This window comes from Apostichopus japonicus, chromosome 20 (assembly GCF_037975245.1).
Source record: "Apostichopus japonicus isolate 1M-3 chromosome 20, ASM3797524v1, whole genome shotgun sequence".
Lineage (NCBI taxonomy): Eukaryota > Metazoa > Echinodermata > Holothuroidea > Aspidochirotida > Stichopodidae > Apostichopus > Apostichopus japonicus.
The window spans coordinates 12,963,893-12,989,191 of NC_092580.1; the positions used below are offsets into that span (position 1 = coordinate 12,963,893).

General features: G+C 37.0%; 1 long non-coding RNA gene across 1 annotated transcript in view; it reads right to left on the minus strand.

The window, feature by feature from the left end:
* Nucleotides 1-2,911, minus strand: part of LOC139961485 (uncharacterized) — a 36,881-nt gene extending 33,970 nt beyond the window's left edge. Inside the window, exon 1 of the long non-coding RNA XR_011790899.1 lies at nt 2,054-2,911. This is a non-coding gene — a long non-coding RNA (uncharacterized lncRNA). The remainder of the gene's footprint in view (nt 1-2,053) is intronic.
* Between the last annotated feature and the right edge of the window lie 22,388 nt (nt 2,912-25,299).

Consider the following 25,299-nt stretch of genomic DNA (forward strand, 5'->3'; position numbering starts at 1 on the left):
GTAGGCCTAAAAATTTAAGGTTTCGAATATACCACTTTTTAATTATTCTCACCCATGCAGTGCCCTAACCCCCTTGAACTGAGAAGCTATAGTTTCGTGTAGATGACAATATAGATACTTTTTAAAGGCACTTTACTTTTAGTTAGTTTTAAACGGTCTCGATAATTGAATGCAATTTTTGCTGGCGATAGAGGCTGCCATCATTACAGTAATTTTGTGGATTCCTTTAGAATACCGCACAACTTTATGAGTTAAGGCTATGCCTTCTGTAATAATAAACCCCAAAATTTTCCTTACCTTTGTATAAATAAATAAATACTTATATTGATGTGACAATTAAACCACCTACGTATTATTCCTTTCCTCCATGATACTATTCCGTTGACATGTAGAATAACATCTGAGTACTAATCTCGATTTATCAACATATGTAGCCGAATATAACCGAATTTTTGGAGACTGCATTTCCAAAGTGTAGCCAAAACAGTGCAGTGCTTACGAAAGTAAACTCATTGTTCAACGAGTGATAGCCTATAGCTGGTTAGCACATGTTGAGATAAACTACTGATTTGTTTTATTATAACAGATCCGTGTTTAATTGGCCTATTTATTTATAGAATTTATTTCAAGTTTCTCACTGAATCTGTGATCACTGATGTGACATTTAAAACATTGTTACTATAAAATACAGACCAATACATATGTATAGGCCTGTATTAGATATACGGTAGCAATCAATTGAACTGTCGTTTGATCAACATATCTATCCCACTTTTACAAAAGTGGAACTTTTACAAAAAGGAATCAGATCTTTTCATGTGTAAACAATGAAAGTAAATACAACAAAACGTTGGAATCTTATTATATTACATCAAATTGAAAATATAATATTTCACAGGAGAAATAAAGAAGGATTGGGGAGATTATTACAATTGTAATACATCCCCAGAAATTATTTTCTTTTAAAAAATGTCGTCTTTTAAATTCATTTGCTCAACATCCAGAAGGAACGAAGAGACGATAAGACACTCTCAAAATATTGTTTCTCTTATCAACTACTCATGCTCGCCCCCCCCCTCCCCCCCAAAAAAAACAAAGGCCAAGAGGATTCTTTATAATCTTTCATTAAAAGTAAGAGCGGAATACCTCATTTTGACATGTACTTTGCTGCTAGGGACTAAGGGTGAACAAAAAATATTTTGAAATCATGCAGCTTCCCTATACGGGGTCTCCGTATATAATGCCCCACCCCTCCCATCTTCCTTATACCCCTTTAAACATTCCTGCAATCTAGTCGATAACATTTTACTCTTTTTATCCCACACAAAGATACCTTCCTATACATATGCCTCTGTTGTGACCACCAAACCTTAGCTCATGAGACATCTCGTTTCAAATATAATTGTCCCATCATTATTTTGTCAAAAAGATAAATAGGAATTAAGACAACTGAAGGCAAAAATTGTTGTTTTGTTTTTTGTCTAGTATCAAACTGCTCCAATTTGCTACATAATGTTGTCAACGTGTCAGAAAAAAAACTGTACAGAGCTTTATAAGTGGAAACAGCAACCTAACTCCCCTGGCTATGGAACCTTAATAAAATTACCTAATCTACCTAATTCCTAATAATCGTCTGTAACGTGCACAGGATTTTCAAAAGTGTGAGTTGTGGGTGGTGTGGTGGTTCGAATGAGGGATCGTTGATTACGGCCGCTGAAGTACCGATGACACAAAAAGCAGTGCAAGGTTATCCAAGTACATGACAGTTCGAGTACTCATTGAACTGTTAAATACTAGATAACCTCACAATGCTTTAAACATGATGAAGGACAAGCTGGCCATGTCGCCCTCCATCATGAGTAGCATTGCGGGTTCACGGTCATGATCCGTCGTCCCGTTGTACCGACATTAGCAGAGATCTGTACGTATTATATATGACTGAATATTTTTTGACACATAAAAGTTGTAGTAAATGATACACAAAAAGCAGCTCTTTGTAACAAAAATTTGATAAAGACAATCGCAGTGAGTGAAGATGACATAATTTAGTTACGTTTGTGTTGTTTTCTAACTCCAACTAGTCATTCGAAGCGCTGGTAATAACTATTAACATGTTCTAACGCTTAAAATTTATGACAATATTGTTTGATTCGGCTTCATGCATATGCATTTAATTAGGCCTAATCCATGTATCATCGGTGAATAATAGGTCATTGTCTTATTATATTATTTGGTTACTTGAAAACTGATCAAACGATAAACATTAATATACATATCATACACTACAGCGTGTTTGCCGAAAATTAAAACCAACAAACTTTACCTTTGACCGTTGTTATCGATTCACGTTCTGCATAGACCTAATATTACGCCATCCCTGCATCACAATCGGTTGTGTTATATACGTGAAGCCGTTCAATGTGATATTTATTGTACTATTAGCATGGCCAGATTGTATTGATTGCTTTAATGTAGGCTGACTAGAAGGAAGTAAAGTCAACGTATATACGAAAGGAAGAGCAGATATTATGAATGATATTTACACAGGATCTATTTATGGATGATAGGCCTATTTATAGCTAAGGTGTCACACTCCATAAATATTCTATATATTAATCCGCCCGAGTGTTCTTTTGGCATTACACCGCATAGTGGTGGCAACCTATAGTTGCACGCTATTTGTGAAGATAAGTGGTCTACAATTGTTAACAGTGTTATAATGCTTACATGCAACGTCAAATACGACTGCACGAGACATTTAAGGTCTGCTCCATAGACCCCAACTATATAGCACGCTATCATGGAAAAGTTTTTGAGATTACGTAATCGACCTGCCTCGGTTGTAAAATGACCACTTTTTACCAATTAGTCTGCAACGCCTGCCACATATTTTTCTTGTATGAGGGTCTTTGTTTGAACGCTGTATGATTGACTACACTGTAGACATGAACATATTTCAACACAGTGTTGACACAAAGAGCATAATCGTGTTAAGAAGCTATATGCCAGCTTATTGTAGAGCATGAGGTCGATTTACGACGACGGCAGGTCGATTACGTAATCACAAAACTTTCCTTGCTATAGCGTGCTATAATTGGAGCCAACAAAGCAGATATTTAAGCCCTGTGAATAAAGATGACATAATGATTGTTATACCTTTTTTTTCTGAATCGTTAATTATAACATCGCACTCATGCGATGTGCTGTTAACCAGTAGAAACATATTCCATTTGATGCAAAATTGATCACAATATTTAGTGCTGCAGACTTTGAATATTCACTTATATAAATAGCTATTATATGCCTATGCAGACAATTATATTTTAACCAGTATACTGTCCCGTGCTAACAACAGATCCTCATGGACAGAGTGTTTGCAGTTATTGTGGCAGAGCTGATTATTTGGCCTTCCATAGAAAATTTAAAAAAAAAAACAAGTTATTTATGTTTTGGGGTGTTGGGGGCCGACAGGCCAACACGGTCTTTACGAGTCAGCTAATTTTGCACCATTTGCGTCCTACGTTGATAGATTTAGAGCATTTTCGTGTGTTTCAACATTCCACTGACAGTTTATTTTGTTTTTCGGGGTTTTTTTTGTGACGAACTGAACGGTGTAAATATCTCTTTGTATAAATACAAGTTGTTATATGTTACTTTACTACGGACTTTCGTCAGTGTGTGCTATTATACACACCACCGGACAATCACAGTTATCTTTACCACCATTTGTATTGAGGTACCTTAATACATTTTGGCAAATTGCCGTGTACAGGTGGTGGCCATGCGTTATGACGTCAGTCAGTAAACATTGACTCATTCATCTCAATTAAATCAAATGAGGAGATGAAATGTGAATCAGATATAGCCAAGGGCGTAGGAACCGGGGGGGGCTGGGGGCGCTACCCCCCAGTGAAAAATATGGTGGGGCGGAAGTATCATTCCGCCCCCCCCCCCCCCGCTTCGCAAGTCAGAAAACCCCTTTTTCATTTCCAAATGAGAAAAAAAATCTCATTTGGAGCACCAAATTGCATCTAAGGCCAGGTGAAAATGCAAAATTATTTACAAAATGGAGTGGGTGTTGAAGTGCAGTGCTATATTGCACCAAATTGCATCTAAAGCCACCTAGAAATGCAAAAAATTTCCAAAGGGGAGGGGGACACCCCTCCCCTTAGACCCCTCCCCCAGGCCGGCCATCAGTCTTCAGCCCCCCACTCAAAAGTACCTTCCTACGCCACTGAGATATACGTTCTTTGTTTCTCTCGCTTTCACACGATACTCATCGCTGGCACAGTTACTATACTGTACATATCTATGTAATTTACGTTACCGTGTTACGAACACCGTAATTACTGATGCACGGCTGTGGGGCATGCAGTACACCTGTAACACACGTTACCGTGTTACGAACACAAAGCTGTAATTACTTAGCACGGTAGTGGGACATGAACAGTATAGTTGTTGTAACACACATTACCGTGTTACGATCACTAAGAAGTATTTACTTATGCACGGTTGTGGGACATGAACAGTAGTTGCTGTAACACACGTTACCGTGTTACGAACACTAAGTATAGTAATTACTTATATGAACGGTTGTGGGACATGAAAAGTATTTGCTGTACCAGCTATATGAGTATCGGCTGGCGTTTTATATGGGGGGGGGGGGAATTATTGCTACCAAATTGAAAATGCCCCCTTGTTGATGACCTATTTTAAAATATGTAAAACTAAAGTTATGCCATGGAATTTTCAATGAGAATTCAAAACAATTTCCTAACTTGCATTAGGGGGTTACCTTGATTATGAGTTCGACCCCTGGCACAAATATATGATACACTGCAGGTAAACAAACTAACTAAGCAACAAAAAAACAAAAAAAACGAACACGATTCTTTGGTACTTTAATATTGTTGTATCAATATATATATTTATTCTCATTATTGTCGAAAATTAAACAATTTGTCTTTCATTTCTATACAAAATACTTACATCTACTAAAATGAAGGTAAAAAAGTAAATTGGATTGTTTTCTGTCAGTATTTGAATAATAAATAGTAGGCCTAATATTAAAAATTGAAGGTTTCGAATTTACCACTTTTTAATTATTCCCACCCATGCAGTGCCCTAACCCCCTTGAAGAAGCTATAGTTTCGTGTAGATGACAATATAGATACTTTTTAAATGCACTTTACTTTTAGTTAGTCTTAAACGGTCTCGATAAGTGAATGCAATTTTGCTGGGGATAGAGGCTGCCTTCATTGCAGTCATTTTGTGGATTCCTTTAGAATACCGCACAACTTTATTAGTTAAGGCTATGCCTTCTGTAATAATAAACCCCAAAATTTTCCTTACCTTTGAATAAATAAATAAATACTTATATTGATGTGACAATATATTAAACCACCTACGTATTATTCCTTTCCTCCATGATACTATTCCGTTGACAAGTAGAATAATATCTGAGTACTAATCTACTATCGATTTATCAACATATGTAGTCGAATATAACCGAATTTTTGGAGACTGCATTTCCAAAGTGTAGCCAAAACAGTGCAGTGCTTACGAAAGTAAACTCATTGTTCAACGAGTGATAAAGCCTATAGCTGGTTAGCATATGTTGAGATAAACTACTGATTTGTTTGATAAATTACAGATCCATGTTTAATTGGCCTATTAATTTATTTTATTTCAAGTTTCTCACTGAATCTGTGATCACTGATGTGACATTTAAAACATTGTTACTATAAAATAGCAATACATATGTATAGGCCTGTACAGTGGCGGCGCCAGGAATTTTTGGTTGGGGATGCTAAGGGGGGCTGAGCCATTTTTTTGGGTGGCTTACGAGATTGAGTGATCGCCGTCCTGGGGGAGGGGTATAATGGGAGGGGGTGTCCCCCTCCCCTTTTGAAATTTTTCCCAATCCTGGAAAGGCCTACATGCAAAATGGTGGCATTTAGCGAGGCTTTTGTCACCTGAAAATTTCTCCAAAAATATGCATTTTTTTTGTGAGTAACTTTAGTCAAATTAGAATATAAGATACCAATTCACAGTTTTCGTATCACTAAAATATTACCTGCTGTGAAAGATCCAATTCCTTTGCTCAATTATTATATGGCGCTCTCTGACACAACTCCTGTTTTAGTCTGTATACACGCTGTTTGTGAAACGCACACGACATTGCCGTATGAGAACAAAATTCATCAAAATTTCCATTGACCATTGTAGCACTGCGTTATGGCTGACAAAATTTGGGTAGGCTATATTGTTTCAATGAGTTTTTTTTGTGCCTATTTCAGTTTGGGGGCTAATGGGGGGGGCTGACTACTTCAGTGGGGGCTAAAGCCCCCCCCAAGTCCCCCCTTGGCGCCGCCACTGGGCCTGTATGAGATATACGGTAGCAATCAATTGAACTGTCGTTTTATCAACATCTATATCCCACTTTTACAAAAGTGGAATCTTTTACAAAAAGGAATCAGAAATTTTCTTATGTAAAGAATTAAAGTAAATATAACAAAACGTGGAATCTTATGATATTACTTCAAATTAAAAATATAATATTTCACAGGAGAAATCAAAGAAGGATTGGGGAGATTATTACAATTGTAATAAATCCCCAGTAATTATTTTCTTTAAAAAATGTCGTATTTTTAAATTCCTTTGCTCAACATCTAGAAGGAACGAAGAGACGATAAGACACTCTCAAAATATTGTTTCTCTTATCAACTACTCACGCTCGCCCCCCCCCCCCCCAAAAAAAAAGGCCAAGAGGATTCTTTATAATCTTTCATTAAAAGTAAGAGCGGAATACCTCATTTTGACATGTACTTTGCTGCTAGGGACTAAGGGTGAACAAAAAATATTTTCAAATCATGCAGCTTCCCTGGGGGGCCTCCGTATACTGCCCCGCCCCTCCCATCTTCCTTATACCCCTTTAAACATTCCTGCAATCTAGTCGATAACATTTTACTCTTTTTATTCCCACACAAAAATACCTTCCTATACATATGCCTCTGTTGTGACCACCAAACCTTAGCTCATGAGACCTCTCGTTTCAAATATAATTGTCACATCATTGTCAAGAAGATAAATAGGAATTAAGATTGTTGTTTTTTTTTTGTCTAGTATCAAACTGCTCCAATTTGCTATATAATGTTGTCAACGTGTCAGAAAAAAAGCTGTACAGAGCTTTTTAAGTGGAAACAGCAACCTAACTCCCCTGGCTATGAAACCTTAATAAAGTTACCTAATATACCTAATTCCTACTAATCGTCCGTAACGTGCACAGGTTTTTCAAAAGTGTGTGTTCGTGGTTCGAATAGTGGTTCGAATGAGGGGTGCAGACCAGTGTGGGATCGTTGATTACGGCCGCAGAAGTACCGATCACACAAAAGGATTGTGTAAGCTATTCAAGTATATGGCAGTTCGAGTACTCATTGGACTGCCAAATACCTAACAACTTCACAATGCTTTCAACTCATGATGTATGACAGCTGGCCAAGTCGCCCTCCATCATGAGATGCATTGCGGGTTCACGGTATATCCGCCGTCCCGTCATTAGCAGAGATCTGTACGTATTATATATGACTGAATATTTTTTGACACATGAAAGTTGTAGTAAATGATACACAAAAAGCAGCTCTTGGTACCACAAATTTTATAGAGACAATCACAGTGAGTAAAGATAACATAATTTAGTTACGTTTGTGTTGTTTTCTAACTCCAACTAGTCATTTGAAGCGCTGGTAATAACTATTAACATGTTCTAACGCTAAAAATTTATGCTAAACGCTAAAAAAATGCTAAAAAAACGCTAAAAAAACGCTAAAAAAACGCTAAAAAAATGACAATATTGTTTGATTCGGCTTCATGCATATGCATTAAATTAGGCCTAATCAATGTATGATCGGTGGATAATAGGTCATTGTCGTATTATTTTATTTGGTTACTTGCAAAATATCAAACGATAAATATCAATGTACATATCATACACTACAGCGTGTCTGCCGAAAATCAAAACAAACACCCTTTACCCTTGACCGTTTTTATCAATTCAGGTTCTGCATAGACCTAATATTAAGCCATTCCTCCATCACAATTGGTTGTGTTATGTATGTGAAGCCGTTCAATATGATTTTTATTGTACTATAGGCATATTATTGTACTATAGGCATATTATTGTACTATAGGCATATTATTGTACTATAGGCATGTTGTACCATGCATGACCAGATTGTATTGAAGGTTTTTTTGTAGTCTGACTAGAAGGAAGTATAGTCAACGTATACGCAAGAAAAAGCAGATATTATGAATGGTACTTACACAGGGTGTATATATATGGATGAAAGGCCTATTTATAGCTTAGGTGTCACACTCCATGAACAGTCTATATATTAATCCGCCAGAGTGTTCTTTTGACATTATATACCGCATAGTGGTGGCAACCTATAGTTGCACACTAGTTGTGAAGATAAGTGGCTAAAATTGTTAACAGTGTTTATAATGCTTACATGCAACGTTAAATACGACTGCACGAGACATTTAAGGTCTGCTCTATAGACCTCAACTACAGCACTCTATCATGGAAAAGTTTTCTGAGATTACGTAATCGACCTGCCTCGGTTGTAAAATGACCACTTTTTACCAATTAGTCTGCAACGCCTGCCACATATTTTTCTTGTATGAGGGTCTCTGTTTAAACGCTGTATGATTGACTACACTGTATAGACATGAACATATTTCCACACAGTGTTTACACAAAGAGCATAATCGTGTTAAGAAGCTATATGCAGGCTTATTGTAGAGCCTGAGGTCGATTTACGACGACGGCAGGTCGATTACGTAATCACAAAACTTTCCTAGCTATAGCGCGCTATAATTTGAGCTAACAAAGCAGATATTTAAGCCCTGTGAATAAAGATGACAACAATTATTGTTATTTTTTTTCTGAATCGTTAATTATAACATGGCACTCATGCGATGTGCTGTTAACCAGTAGAAACATATTCCATTTGATGCAAAATTGATCACAATATTTGGTGCTGCAGACTTTGAATATTCACTTATATAAATAGCAGTTATAGGCCTATGCAAGAACGGATACACATCATTACCAATCATTTAGCCAGTACGACTCCTTCATCAGTGCAGTCATGAAGTCGTGCACGTTCGATAGCAAATGTTCATGATATCAACGTCGTACTTTGCTTTCACGTTATGCAGACAGTTATATTGTAACCAGTATACCGTACCGCGCTAACAACAGATCCTCATGGACAGAGTGTTTGCAGTTATTGTGACAGAGCTGCTTATTTGGCCTTCCATAGAAAATTTAAGAAAAAGTTAGTTATGTTTTCGGGTGTTGGGGGCCGACAGGCCAACACGGTCTTTACGAGTCAGCTAATTTTGCACCATTTGTGTCATACGTTGATAGATTTAGAGCATTTTCGTGTTTTTCAACATTCCACTAACAGTTTATTTTGTTTTTCGTGTTTTTTTGTGACGAACTGAACGGTGTAAATATCTCTTTGTAAATACAAGTTGTTATGTTACTTTACTACGGACTTTCGTCAGTGTGTGCTATTATACACATCACCGGATATCACAGAGATGAAATGTGAATCAGATATACTTTCTTCGTTTTTCGCGCTTTCACACGATACTCATCGCTGGCACAGTAACTATACTGTGCATATCTATGTAACTCACGTTACCGTGTTAATTACTGATGTACGGTTGTTGGACATGAACAGTGCCACCTGTAACACACGTTACCGTGTTACCAACACCGTAAGTATTAATTATACTGATGTACGGGTTGTGGTACATTAATAGTGCCACCTGTAACATATGTTACCGTGTTACGAACACTAAGTAGTAATTACTGATGCACGGTTGTGGGACATGAACAGTATAGTTGTTGTACCAGCTATCAGTATCGGCCGGCGTGTTTGGGGGGGGGGGGGGGGGGGTATTGGTACCGTTCTTTCAAATTGAGTAATGGCCTCTTGTTGATGCCATGGAATTTTCAATGAGAATCCAAAACAATTTCCCAACTTGCATTAGGGGTTACCTTGCCCCCTATGGATTATGAGTTGGACCCCTGGCACAAATATATGATACACTGCAGGTAACAAACTAACCAAGCAATAGAAAACTATAACGAACACGATACTTGGGTACTTTAATATTGTTGTATCAATATATATATTTATTCTCATTATTGTCGAAAATAAAACAATTTGTCTTTCAATTTTATACAAAATTCTTATATCTACTAAAATGAAGGTAAAAAAGTACATTGGATTGTTTTCTATCAGTATTTGAATAATAAATAGTAGGCCTAAAAATTTAAGGTTTCGAATATACCACTTTTTAATTATTCTCACCCATGCAGTGCCCTAACCCCCTTGAACTGAGAAGCTATAGTTTCGTGTAGATGACAATATAGATACTTTTTAAAGGCACTTTACTTTTAGTTAGTTTTAAACGGTCTCGATAATTGAATGCAATTTTTGCTGGCGATAGAGGCTGCCATCATTACAGTAATTTTGTGGATTCCTTTAGAATACCGCACAACTTTATGAGTTAAGGCTATGCCTTCTGTAATAATAAACCCCAAAATTTTCCTTACCTTTGTATAAATAAATAAATACTTATATTGATGTGACAATTAAACCACCTACGTATTATTCCTTTCCTCCATGATACTATTCCGTTGACATGTAGAATAACATCTGAGTACTAATCTCGATTTATCAACATATGTAGCCGAATATAACCGAATTTTTGGAGACTGCATTTCCAAAGTGTAGCCAAAACAGTGCAGTGCTTACGAAAGTAAACTCATTGTTCAACGAGTGATAGCCTATAGCTGGTTAGCACATGTTGAGATAAACTACTGATTTGTTTTATTATAACAGATCCGTGTTTAATTGGCCTATTTATTTATAGAATTTATTTCAAGTTTCTCACTGAATCTGTGATCACTGATGTGACATTTAAAACATTGTTACTATAAAATACAGACCAATACATATGTATAGGCCTGTATTAGATATACGGTAGCAATCAATTGAACTGTCGTTTGATCAACATATCTATCCCACTTTTACAAAAGTGGAACTTTTACAAAAAGGAATCAGATCTTTTCATGTGTAAACAATGAAAGTAAATACAACAAAACGTTGGAATCTTATTATATTACATCAAATTGAAAATATAATATTTCACAGGAGAAATAAAGAAGGATTGGGGAGATTATTACAATTGTAATACATCCCCAGAAATTATTTTCTTTTAAAAAATGTCGTCTTTTAAATTCATTTGCTCAACATCCAGAAGGAACGAAGAGACGATAAGACACTCTCAAAATATTGTTTCTCTTATCAACTACTCATGCTCGCCCCCCCCCCTCCCCCCCCAAAAAAAACAAAGGCCAAGAGGATTCTTTATAATCTTTCATTAAAAGTAAGAGCGGAATACCTCATTTTGACATGTACTTTGCTGCTAGGGACTAAGGGTGAACAAAAAATATTTTGAAATCATGCAGCTTCCCTATACGGGGTCTCCGTATATAATGCCCCACCCCTCCCATCTTCCTTATACCCCTTTAAACATTCCTGCAATCTAGTCGATAACATTTTACTCTTTTTATCCCACACAAAGATACCTTCCTATACATATGCCTCTGTTGTGACCACCAAACCTTAGCTCATGAGACATCTCGTTTCAAATATAATTGTCCCATCATTATTTTGTCAAAAAGATAAATAGGAATTAAGACAACTGAAGGCAAAAATTGTTGTTTTGTTTTTTGTCTAGTATCAAACTGCTCCAATTTGCTACATAATGTTGTCAACGTGTCAGAAAAAAAACTGTACAGAGCTTTATAAGTGGAAACAGCAACCTAACTCCCCTGGCTATGGAACCTTAATAAAATTACCTAATCTACCTAATTCCTAATAATCGTCTGTAACGTGCACAGGATTTTCAAAAGTGTGAGTTGTGGGTGGTGTGGTGGTTCGAATGAGGGATCGTTGATTACGGCCGCTGAAGTACCGATGACACAAAAAGCAGTGCAAGGTTATCCAAGTACATGACAGTTCGAGTACTCATTGAACTGTTAAATACTAGATAACCTCACAATGCTTTAAACATGATGAAGGACAAGCTGGCCATGTCGCCCTCCATCATGAGTAGCATTGCGGGTTCACGGTCATGATCCGTCGTCCCGTTGTACCGACATTAGCAGAGATCTGTACGTATTATATATGACTGAATATTTTTTGACACATGAAAGTTGTAGTAAATGATACACAAAAAGCAGCTCTTTGTAACAAAAATTTGATAAAGACAATCGCAGTGAGTGAAGATGACATAATTTAGTTACGTTTGTGTTGTTTTCTAACTCCAACTAGTCATTCGAAGCGCTGGTAATAACTATTAACATGTTCTAACGCTTAAAATTTATGACAATATTGTTTGATTCGGCTTCATGCATATGCATTTAATTAGGCCTAATCCATGTATCATCGGTGAATAATAGGTCATTGTCTTATTATATTATTTGGTTACTTGAAAACTGATCAAACGATAAACATTAATATACATATCATACACTACAGCGTGTTTGCCGAAAATTAAAACCAACAAACTTTACCTTTGACCGTTGTTATCGATTCACGTTCTGCATAGACCTAATATTACGCCATCCCTGCATCACAATCGGTTGTGTTATATACGTGAAGCCGTTCAATGTGATATTTATTGTACTATTAGCATGGCCAGATTGTATTGATTGCTTTAATGTAGGCTGACTAGAAGGAAGTAAAGTCAACGTATATACGAAAGGAAGAGCAGATATTATGAATGATATTTACACAGGATCTATTTATGGATGATAGGCCTATTTATAGCTAAGGTGTCACACTCCATAAATATTCTATATATTAATCCGCCCGAGTGTTCTTTTGGCATTACACCGCATAGTGGTGGCAACCTATAGTTGCACGCTATTTGTGAAGATAAGTGGTCTACAATTGTTAACAGTGTTATAATGCTTACATGCAACGTCAAATACGACTGCACGAGACATTTAAGGTCTGCTCCATAGACCCCAACTATATAGCACGCTATCATGGAAAAGTTTTTGAGATTACGTAATCGACCTGCCTCGGTTGTAAAATGACCACTTTTTACCAATTAGTCTGCAACGCCTGCCACATATTTTTCTTGTATGAGGGTCTTTGTTTGAACGCTGTATGATTGACTACACTGTAGACATGAACATATTTCAACACAGTGTTGACACAAAGAGCATAATCGTGTTAAGAAGCTATATGCCAGCTTATTGTAGAGCATGAGGTCGATTTACGACGACGGCAGGTCGATTACGTAATCACAAAACTTTCCTTGCTATAGCGTGCTATAATTGGAGCCAACAAAGCAGATATTTAAGCCCTGTGAATAAAGATGACATAATGATTGTTATACCTTTTTTTTCTGAATCGTTAATTATAACATCGCACTCATGCGATGTGCTGTTAACCAGTAGAAACATATTCCATTTGATGCAAAATTGATCACAATATTTAGTGCTGCAGACTTTGAATATTCACTTATATAAATAGCTATTATATGCCTATGCAGACAATTATATTTTAACCAGTATACTGTCCCGTGCTAACAACAGATCCTCATGGACAGAGTGTTTGCAGTTATTGTGGCAGAGCTGATTATTTGGCCTTCCATAGAAAATTTAAAAAAAAAAACAAGTTATTTATGTTTTGGGGTGTTGGGGGCCGACAGGCCAACACGGTCTTTACGAGTCAGCTAATTTTGCACCATTTGCGTCCTACGTTGATAGATTTAGAGCATTTTCGTGTGTTTCAACATTCCACTGACAGTTTATTTTGTTTTTCGGGGTTTTTTTTGTGACGAACTGAACGGTGTAAATATCTCTTTGTATAAATACAAGTTGTTATATGTTACTTTACTACGGACTTTCGTCAGTGTGTGCTATTATACACACCACCGGACAATCACAGTTATCTTTACCACCATTTGTATTGAGGTACCTTAATACATTTTGGCAAATTGCCGTGTACAGGTGGTGGCCATGCGTTATGACGTCAGTCAGTAAACATTGACTCATTCATCTCAATTAAATCAAATGAGGAGATGAAATGTGAATCAGATATAGCCAAGGGCGTAGGAACCGGGGGGGGCTGGGGGCGCTACCCCCCAGTGAAAAATATGGTGGGGCGGAAGTATCATTCCGCCCCCCCCCCCCGCTTCGCAAGTCAGAAAACCCCTTTTTCATTTCCAAATGAGAAAAAAAATCTCATTTGGAGCACCAAATTGCATCTAAGGCCAGGTGAAAATGCAAAATTATTTACAAAATGGAGTGGGTGTTGAAGTGCAGTGCTATATTGCACCAAATTGCATCTAAAGCCACCTAGAAATGCAAAAAATTTCCAAAGGGGAGGGGGACACCCCTCCCCTTAGACCCCTCCCCCAGGCCGGCCATCAGTCTTCAGCCCCCCACTCAAAAGTACCTTCCTACGCCACTGAGATATACGTTCTTTGTTTCTCTCGCTTTCACACGATACTCATCGCTGGCACAGTTACTATACTGTACATATCTATGTAATTTACGTTACCGTGTTACGAACACCGTAATTACTGATGCACGGCTGTGGGGCATGCAGTACACCTGTAACACACGTTACCGTGTTACGAACACAAAGCTGTAATTACTTAGCACGGTAGTGGGACATGAACAGTATAGTTGTTGTAACACACATTACCGTGTTACGATCACTAAGAAGTATTTACTTATGCACGGTTGTGGGACATGAACAGTAGTTGCTGTAACACACGTTACCGTGTTACGAACACTAAGTATAGTAATTACTTATATGAACGGTTGTGGGACATGAAAAGTATTTGCTGTACCAGCTATATGAGTATCGGCTGGCGTTTTATATGGGGGGGGGGGGGGAATTATTGCTACCAAATTGAAAATGCCCCCTTGTTGATGACCTATTTTAAAATATGTAAAACTAAAGTTATGCCATGGAATTTTCAATGAGAATTCAAAACAATTTCCTAACTTGCATTAGGGGGTTACCTTGATTATGAGTTCGACCCCTGGCACAAATATATGATACACTGCAGGTAAACAAACTAACTAAGCAACAAAAAAACAAAAAAAACGAACACGATTCTTTGGTACTTTAATATTGTTGTATCAATATATATATTTATTCTCATTATTGTCGAAAATTAAACAATTTGTCTTTCATTTCTATACAAAATACTTACATCTACTAAAATGAAGGTAAAAAAGTAAATTGGATTGTTTTCTGTCAGTATTTGAATAATAAATAGTAGGCCTAATATTAAAAATTGAAGGTTTCGAATTTACCACTTTTTAATTATTCCCACCCATGCAGTGCCCTAACCCCCTTGAAGAAGCTATAGTTTCGTGTAGATGACAATATAGATACTTTTTAAATGCACTTTACTTTTAGTTAGTCTTAAACGGTCTCGATAAGTGAATGCAATTTTGCTGGGGATAGAGGCTGCCTTCATTGCAGTCATTTTGTGGATTCCTTTAGAATACCGCACAACTTTATTAGTTAAGGCTATGCCTTCTGTAATAATAAACCCCAAAATTTTCCTTACCTTTGAATAAATAAATAAATACTTATATTGATGTGACAATATATTAAACCACCTACGTATTATTCCTTTCCTCCATGATACTATTCCGTTGACAAGTAGAATAATATCTGAGTACTAATCTACTATCGATTTATCAACATATGTAGTCGAATATAACCGAATTTTTGGAGACTGCATTTCCAAAGTGTAGCCAAAACAGTGCAGTGCTTACGAAAGTAAACTCATTGTTCAACGAGTGATAAAGCCTATAGCTGGTTAGCATATGTTGAGATAAACTACTGATTTGTTTGATAAATTACAGATCCATGTTTAATTGGCCTATTAATTTATTTTATTTCAAGTTTCTCACTGAATCTGTGATCACTGATGTGACATTTAAAACATTGTTACTATAAAATAGCAATACATATGTATAGGCCTGTACAGTGGCGGCGCCAGGAATTTTTGGTTGGGGATGCTAAGGGGGGCTGAGCCATTTTTTTGGGTGGCTTACGAGATTGAGTGATCGCCGTCCTGGGGGAGGGGTATAATGGGAGGGGGTGTCCCCCTCCCCTTTTGAAATTTTTCCCAATCCTGGAAAGGCCTACATGCAAAATGGTGGCATTTAGCGAGGCTTTTGTCACCTGAAAATTTCTCCAAAAATATGCATTTTTTTTGTGAGTAACTTTAGTCAAATTAGAATATAAGATACCAATTCACAGTTTTCGTATCACTAAAATATTACCTGCTGTGAAAGATCCAATTCCTTTGCTCAATTATTATATGGCGCTCTCTGACACAACTCCTGTTTTAGTCTGTATACACGCTGTTTGTGAAACGCACACGACATTGCCGTATGAGAACAAAATTCATCAAAATTTCCATTGACCATTGTAGCACTGCGTTATGGCTGACAAAATTTGGGTAGGCTATATTGTTTCAATGAGTTTTTTTTGTGCCTATTTCAGTTTGGGGGCTAATGGGGGGGGCTGACTACTTCAGTGGGGGCTAAAGCCCCCCCCAAGTCCCCCCTTGGCGCCGCCACTGGGCCTGTATGAGATATACGGTAGCAATCAATTGAACTGTCGTTTTATCAACATCTATATCCCACTTTTACAAAAGTGGAATCTTTTACAAAAAGGAATCAGAAATTTTCTTATGTAAAGAATTAAAGTAAATATAACAAAACGTGGAATCTTATGATATTACTTCAAATTAAAAATATAATATTTCACAGGAGAAATCAAAGAAGGATTGGGGAGATTATTACAATTGTAATAAATCCCCAGTAATTATTTTCTTTAAAAAATGTCGTATTTTTAAATTCCTTTGCTCAACATCTAGAAGGAACGAAGAGACGATAAGACACTCTCAAAATATTGTTTCTCTTATCAACTACTCACGCTCGCCCCCCCCCCCCCCAAAAAAAAAGGCCAAGAGGATTCTTTATAATCTTTCATTAAAAGTAAGAGCGGAATACCTCATTTTGACATGTACTTTGCTGCTAGGGACTAAGGGTGAACAAAAAATATTTTCAAATCATGCAGCTTCCCTGGGGGGCCTCCGTATACTGCCCCGCCCCTCCCATCTTCCTTATACCCCTTTAAACATTCCTGCAATCTAGTCGATAACATTTTACTCTTTTTATTCCCACACAAAAATACCTTCCTATACATATGCCTCTGTTGTGACCACCAAACCTTAGCTCATGAGACCTCTCGTTTCAAATATAATTGTCACATCATTGTCAAGAAGATAAATAGGAATTAAGATTGTTGTTTTTTTTTTGTCTAGTATCAAACTGCTCCAATTTGCTATATAATGTTGTCAACGTGTCAGAAAAAAAGCTGTACAGAGCTTTTTAAGTGGAAACAGCAACCTAACTCCCCTGGCTATGAAACCTTAATAAAGTTACCTAATATACCTAATTCCTACTAATCGTCCGTAACGTGCACAGGTTTTTCAAAAGTGTGTGTTCGTGGTTCGAATAGTGGTTCGAATGAGGGGTGCAGACCAGTGTGGGATCGTTGATTACGGCCGCAGAAGTACCGATCACACAAAAGGATTGTGTAAGCTATTCAAGTATATGGCAGTTCGAGTACTCATTGGACTGCCAAATACCTAACAACTTCACAATGCTTTCAACTCATGATGTATGACAGCTGGCCAAGTCGCCCTCCATCATGAGATGCATTGCGGGTTCACGGTATATCCGCCGTCCCGTCATTAGCAGAGATCTGTACGTATTATATATGACTGAATATTTTTTGACACATGAAAGTTGTAGTAAATGATACACAAAAAGCAGCTCTTGGTACCACAAATTTTATAGAGACAATCACAGTGAGTAAAGATAACATAATTTAGTTACGTTTGTGTTGTTTTCTAACTCCAACTAGTCATTTGAAGCGCTGGTAATAACTATTAACATGTTCTAACGCTAAAAATTTATGCTAAACGCTAAAAAAATGCTAAAAAAACGCTAAAAAAACGCTAAAAAAACGCTAAAAAAACGCTAAAAAAATGACAATATTGTTTGATTCGGCTTCATGCATATGCATTAAATTAGGCCTAATCAATGTATGATCGGTGGATAATAGGTCATTGTCGTATTATTTTATTTGGTTACTTGCAAAATATCAAACGATAAACATCAATGTACATATCATACACTACAGCGTGTCTGCCGAAAATCAAAACAAACACCCTTTACCCTTGACCGTTTTTATCAATTCAGGTTCTGCATAGACCTAATATTAAGCCATTCCTCCATCACAATTGGTTGTGTTATGTATGTGAAGCCGTTCAATATGATTTTTATTGTACTATAGGCATATTATTGTACTATAGGCATATTATTGTACTATAGGCATATTATTGTACTATAGGCATGTTGTACCATGCATGACCAGATTGTATTGAAGGTTTTTTTGTAGTCTGACTAGAAGGAAGTATAGTCAACGTATACGCAAGAAAAAGCAGATATTATGAATGGTACTTACACAGGGTGTATATATATGGATGAAAGGCCTATTTATAGCTTAGGTGTCACACTCCATGAACAGTCTATATATTAATCCGCCAGAGTGTTCTTTTGACATTATATACCGCATAGTGGTGGCAACCTATAGTTGCACACTAGTTGTGAAGATAAGTGGCTAAAATTGTTAACAGTGTTTATAATGCTTACATGCAACGTTAAATACGACTGCACGAGACATTTAAGGTCTGCTCTATAGACCTCAACTACAGCACTCTATCATGGAAAAGTTTTCTGAGATTACGTAATCGACCTGCCTCGGTTGTAAAATGACCACTTTTTACCAATTAGTCTGCAACGCCTGCCACATATTTTTCTTGTATGAGGGTCTCTGTTTAAACGCTGTATGATTGACTACACTGTATAGACATGAACATATTTCCACACAGTGTTTACACAAAGAGCATAATCGTGTTAAGAAGCTATATGCAGGCTTATTGTAGAGCCTGAGGTCGATTTACGACGACGGCAGGTCGATTACGTAATCACAAAACTTTCCTAGCTATAGCGCGCTATAATTTGAGCTAACAAAGCAGATATTTAAGCCCTGTGAATAAAGATGACAACAATTATTGTTATTTTTTTTCTGAATCGTTAATTATAACATGGCACTCATGCGATGTGCTGTTAACCAGTAGAAACATATTCCATTTGATGCAAAATTGATCACAATATTTGGTGCTGCAGACTTTGAATATTCACTTATATAAATAGCAGTTATAGGCCTATGCAAGAACGGATACACATCATTACCAATCATTTAGCCAGTACGACTCCTTCATCAGTGCAGTCATGAAGTCGTGCACGTTCGATAGCAAATGTTCATGATATCAACGTCGTACTTTGCTTTCACGTTATGCAGACAGTTATATTGTAACCAGTATACCGTACCGCGCTAACAACAGATCCTCATGGACAGAGTGTTTGCAGTTATTGTGACAGAGCTGCTTATTTGGCCTTCCATAGAAAATTTAAGAAAAAGTTAGTTATGTTTTCGGGTGTTGGGGGCCGACAGGCCAACACGGTCTTTACGAGTCAGCTAATTTTGCACCATTTGTGTCATACGTTGATAGATTTAGAGCATTTTCGTGTTTTTCAACATTCCACTAACAGTTTATTTTGTTTTTCGTGTTTTTTTGTGACGAACTGAACGGTGTAAATATCTCTTTGTAAATACAAGTTGTTATGTTACTTTACTACGGACTTTCGTCAGTGTGTGCTATTATACACATCACCGGATATCACAGAGATGAAATGTGAATCAGATATACTTTCTTCGTTTTTCGCGCTTTCACACGATACTCATCGCTGGCACAGTAACTATACTGTGCATATCTATGTAACTCACGTTACCGTGTTAATTACTGATGTACGGTTGTTGGACATGAACAGTGCCACCTGTAACACACGTTACCGTGTTACCAACACCGTAAGTATTAATTATACTGATGTACGGGTTGTGGTACATTAATAGTGCCACCTGTAACATATGTTACCGTGTTACGAACACTAAGTAGTAATTACTGATGCACGGTTGTGGGACATGAACAGTATAGTTGTTGTACCAGCTATCAGTATCGGCCGGCGTGTTTGGGGGGGGGGGGTATTGGTACCGTTCTTTCAAATTGAGTAATGGCCTCTTGTTGATGCCATGGAATTTTCAATGAGAATCCAAAACAATTTCCCAACTTGCATTAGGGGTTACCTTGCCCCCTATGGATTATGAGTTGGACCCCTGGCACAAATATATGATACACTGCAGGTAACAAACTAACCAAGCAATAGAAAACTATAACGAACACGATACTTGGGTACTTTAATATTGTTGTATCAATATATATATTTATTCTCATTATTGTCGAAAATAAAACAATTTGTCTTTCAATTTTATACAAAATTCTTATATCTACTAAAATGAAGGTAAAAAAGTACATTGGATTGTTTTCTATCAGTATTTGAATAATAAATAGTAGGCCTAAAAATTTAAGGTTTCGAATATACCACTTTTTAATTATTCTCACCCATGCAGTGCCCTAACCCCCTTGAACTGAGAAGCTATAGTTTCGTGTAGATGACAATATAGATACTTTTTAAAGGCACTTTACTTTTAGTTAGTTTTAAACGGTCTCGATAATTGAATGCAATTTTTGCTGGCGATAGAGGCTGCCATCATTACAGTAATTTTGTGGATTCCTTTAGAATACCGCACAACTTTATGAGTTAAGGCTATGCCTTCTGTAATAATAAACCCCAAAATTTTCCTTACCTTTGTATAAATAAATAAATACTTATATTGATGTGACAATTAAACCACCTACGTATTATTCCTTTCCTCCATGATACTATTCCGTTGACATGTAGAATAACATCTGAGTACTAATCTCGATTTATCAACATATGTAGCCGAATATAACCGAATTTTTGGAGACTGCATTTCCAAAGTGTAGCCAAAACAGTGCAGTGCTTACGAAAGTAAACTCATTGTTCAACGAGTGATAGCCTATAGCTGGTTAGCACATGTTGAGATAAACTACTGATTTGTTTTATTATAACAGATCCGTGTTTAATTGGCCTATTTATTTATAGAATTTATTTCAAGTTTCTCACTGAATCTGTGATCACTGATGTGACATTTAAAACATTGTTACTATAAAATACAGACCAATACATATGTATAGGCCTGTATTAGATATACGGTAGCAATCAATTGAACTGTCGTTTGATCAACATATCTATCCCACTTTTACAAAAGTGGAACTTTTACAAAAAGGAATCAGATCTTTTCATGTGTAAACAATGAAAGTAAATACAACAAAACGTTGGAATCTTATTATATTACATCAAATTGAAAATATAATATTTCACAGGAGAAATAAAGAAGGATTGGGGAGATTATTACAATTGTAATACATCCCCAGAAATTATTTTCTTTTAAAAAATGTCGTCTTTTAAATTCATTTGCTCAACATCCAGAAGGAACGAAGAGACGATAAGACACTCTCAAAATATTGTTTCTCTTATCAACTACTCATGCTCGCCCCCCCCCTCCCCCCCAAAAAAAACAAAGGCCAAGAGGATTCTTTATAATCTTTCATTAAAAGTAAGAGCGGAATACCTCATTTTGACATGTACTTTGCTGCTAGGGACTAAGGGTGAACAAAAAATATTTTGAAATCATGCAGCTTCCCTATACGGGGTCTCCGTATATAATGCCCCACCCCTCCCATCTTCCTTATACCCCTTTAAACATTCCTGCAATCTAGTCGATAACATTTTACTCTTTTTATCCCACACAAAGATACCTTCCTATACATATGCCTCTGTTGTGACCACCAAACCTTAGCTCATGAGACATCTCGTTTCAAATATAATTGTCCCATCATTATTTTGTCAAAAAGATAAATAGGAATTAAGACAACTGAAGGCAAAAATTGTTGTTTTGTTTTTTGTCTAGTATCAAACTGCTCCAATTTGCTACATAATGTTGTCAACGTGTCAGAAAAAAAACTGTACAGAGCTTTATAAGTGGAAACAGCAACCTAACTCCCCTGGCTATGGAACCTTAATAAAATTACCTAATCTACCTAATTCCTAATAATCGTCTGTAACGTGCACAGGATTTTCAAAAGTGTGAGTTGTGGGTGGTGTGGTGGTTCGAATGAGGGATCGTTGATTACGGCCGCTGAAGTACCGATGACACAAAAAGCAGTGCAAGGTTATCCAAGTACATGACAGTTCGAGTACTCATTGAACTGTTAAATACTAGATAACCTCACAATGCTTTAAACATGATGAAGGACAAGCTGGCCATGTCGCCCTCCATCATGAGTAGCATTGCGGGTTCACGGTCATGATCCGTCGTCCCGTTGTACCGACATTAGCAGAGATCTGTACGTATTATATATGACTGAATATTTTTTGACACATGAAAGTTGTAGTAAATGATACACAAAAAGCAGCTCTTTGTAACAAAAATTTGATAAAGACAATCGCAGTGAGTGAAGATGACATAATTTAGTTACGTTTGTGTTGTTTTCTAACTCCAACTAGTCATTCGAAGCGCTGGTAATAACTATTAACATGTTCTAACGCTTAAAATTTATGACAATATTGTTTGATTCGGCTTCATGCATATGCATTTAATTAGGCCTAATCCATGTATCATCGGTGAATAATAGGTCATTGTCTTATTATATTATTTGGTTACTTGAAAACTGATCAAACGATAAACATTAATATACATATCATACACTACAGCGTGTTTGCCGAAAATTAAAACCAACAAACTTTACCTTTGACCGTTGTTATCGATTCACGTTCTGCATAGACCTAATATTACGCCATCCCTGCATCACAATCGGTTGTGTTATATACGTGAAGCCGTTCAATGTGATATTTATTGTACTATTAGCATGGCCAGATTGTATTGATTGCTTTAATGTAGGCTGACTAGAAGGAAGTAAAGTCAACGTATATACGAAAGGAAGAGCAGATATTATGAATGATATTTACACAGGATCTATTTATGGATGATAGGCCTATTTATAGCTAAGGTGTCACACTCCATAAATATTCTATATATTAATCCGCCCGAGTGTTCTTTTGGCATTACACCGCATAGTGGTGGCAACCTATAGTTGCACGCTATTTGTGAAGATAAGTGGTCTACAATTGTTAACAGTGTTATAATGCTTACATGCAACGTCAAATACGACTGCACGAGACATTTAAGGTCTGCTCCATAGACCCCAACTATATAGCACGCTATCATGGAAAAGTTTTTGAGATTACGTAATCGACCTGCCTCGGTTGTAAAATGACCACTTTTTACCAATTAGTCTGCAACGCCTGCCACATATTTTTCTTGTATGAGGGTCTTTGTTTGAACGCTGTATGATTGACTACACTGTAGACATGAACATATTTCAACACAGTGTTGACACAAAGAGCATAATCGTGTTAAGAAGCTATATGCCAGCTTATTGTAGAGCATGAGGTCGATTTACGACGACGGCAGGTCGATTACGTAATCACAAAACTTTCCTTGCTATAGCGTGCTATAATTGGAGCCAACAAAGCAGATATTTAAGCCCTGTGAATAAAGATGACATAATTATAACATAACGTTAATTATAACATCGCACTCATGCGATGTGCTGTTAACCAGTAGAAACATATTCCATTTGATGCAAAATTGATCACAATATTTAGTGCTGCAGACTTTGAATATTCACTTATATAAATAGCTATTATATGCCTATGCAGACAATTATATTTTAACCAGTATACTGTCCCGTGCTAACAACAGATCCTCATGGACAGAGTGTTTGCAGTTATTGTGGCAGAGCTGCTTATTTGGCCTTCCATAGAATTTTTTTTTAAAAAACAAGTTATTTATGTTTTGGGGTGTTGGGGGCCGACAGGCCAACACGGTCTTTACGAGTCAGCTAATTTGCACCATTTGCGTCCTACGTTGATAGATTTCAAGCATTTACGTGTGTTTCAACATTTCTTTTAGAGTCGTATATACCAACAGTTTAATTTTGTTTTTCGTGTTTTTTGTGACGAACTGAACGGTGTAAATATCTCTTTGTATAAATACAAGTTGTTATGTTACGTTACTACGGACTTTCGTCAGTGTGTGCTATTATACACATCACCGGACATCACAGTTACCTTAACCAACATTTTTATTGAGGTACCTTTAATACATTTAGTCAAATTGCCGTGTACAGGTGGTGGCCATGCGTTATGATGTCAGTCAGTAAACATCGACTTATTCATATCAATTAAATCAAATGAGGAGAGGAAATGTGAATCAGATATACGTTCTTCGTTTCTCGCGCTTTCACACGATACTCATCGCTGGCACAGTAACTACTGTACATATCTATGTAACTCACGTTACCGTGTTACGAACACCTTAAGTAGTAATTACTGATGACGGTTGTGGGACATGAACAGTGCCACCTGACACCTGTAGCACATGTTACCATGTTACGAACACTAAGTAGTAATTACTGATCACTGCATGGTTGTGGGACATTAATAGTGCCACCTGTAACACATGTTACTGTGTTACGAACACCGTAAGCAGTAATTACTGATGACGGTTGTGGGACATGAACAGTGCCACCTGACACCTGTAGCACATGTTACCGTGTTACGAACACTAAGTAGTAATTACTGATCACTGCACGGTTGTGGGACATTAATAGTGCCACCTGTAACACATGTTACTGTGTAACGAACACCGTAAGCAGTAATTACTGATGACGGTTGTGGGACATGAACATGAGAGCCACCTGTAACACGTTGCCGTGTTACGAACACTAAGTAGTAATTACTGATCACTGCACGGTTGTGGGACATTAATAGTGCCACCTGTAACACATGTTACTGTGTTACGAACACCGTAAGCAGTAATTACTGATGCACGGTTGTGGGACATGAACATGAGAGCCACCTGTAACACGTTACCGTGTTACGAACACTAAGTAGTAATTACTGATCACTGCACGGTTGTGGGATATGAATAGTGCCACCTGTAACACATGTTACTGTGTTACGAACACCGTAAGCAGTAATTA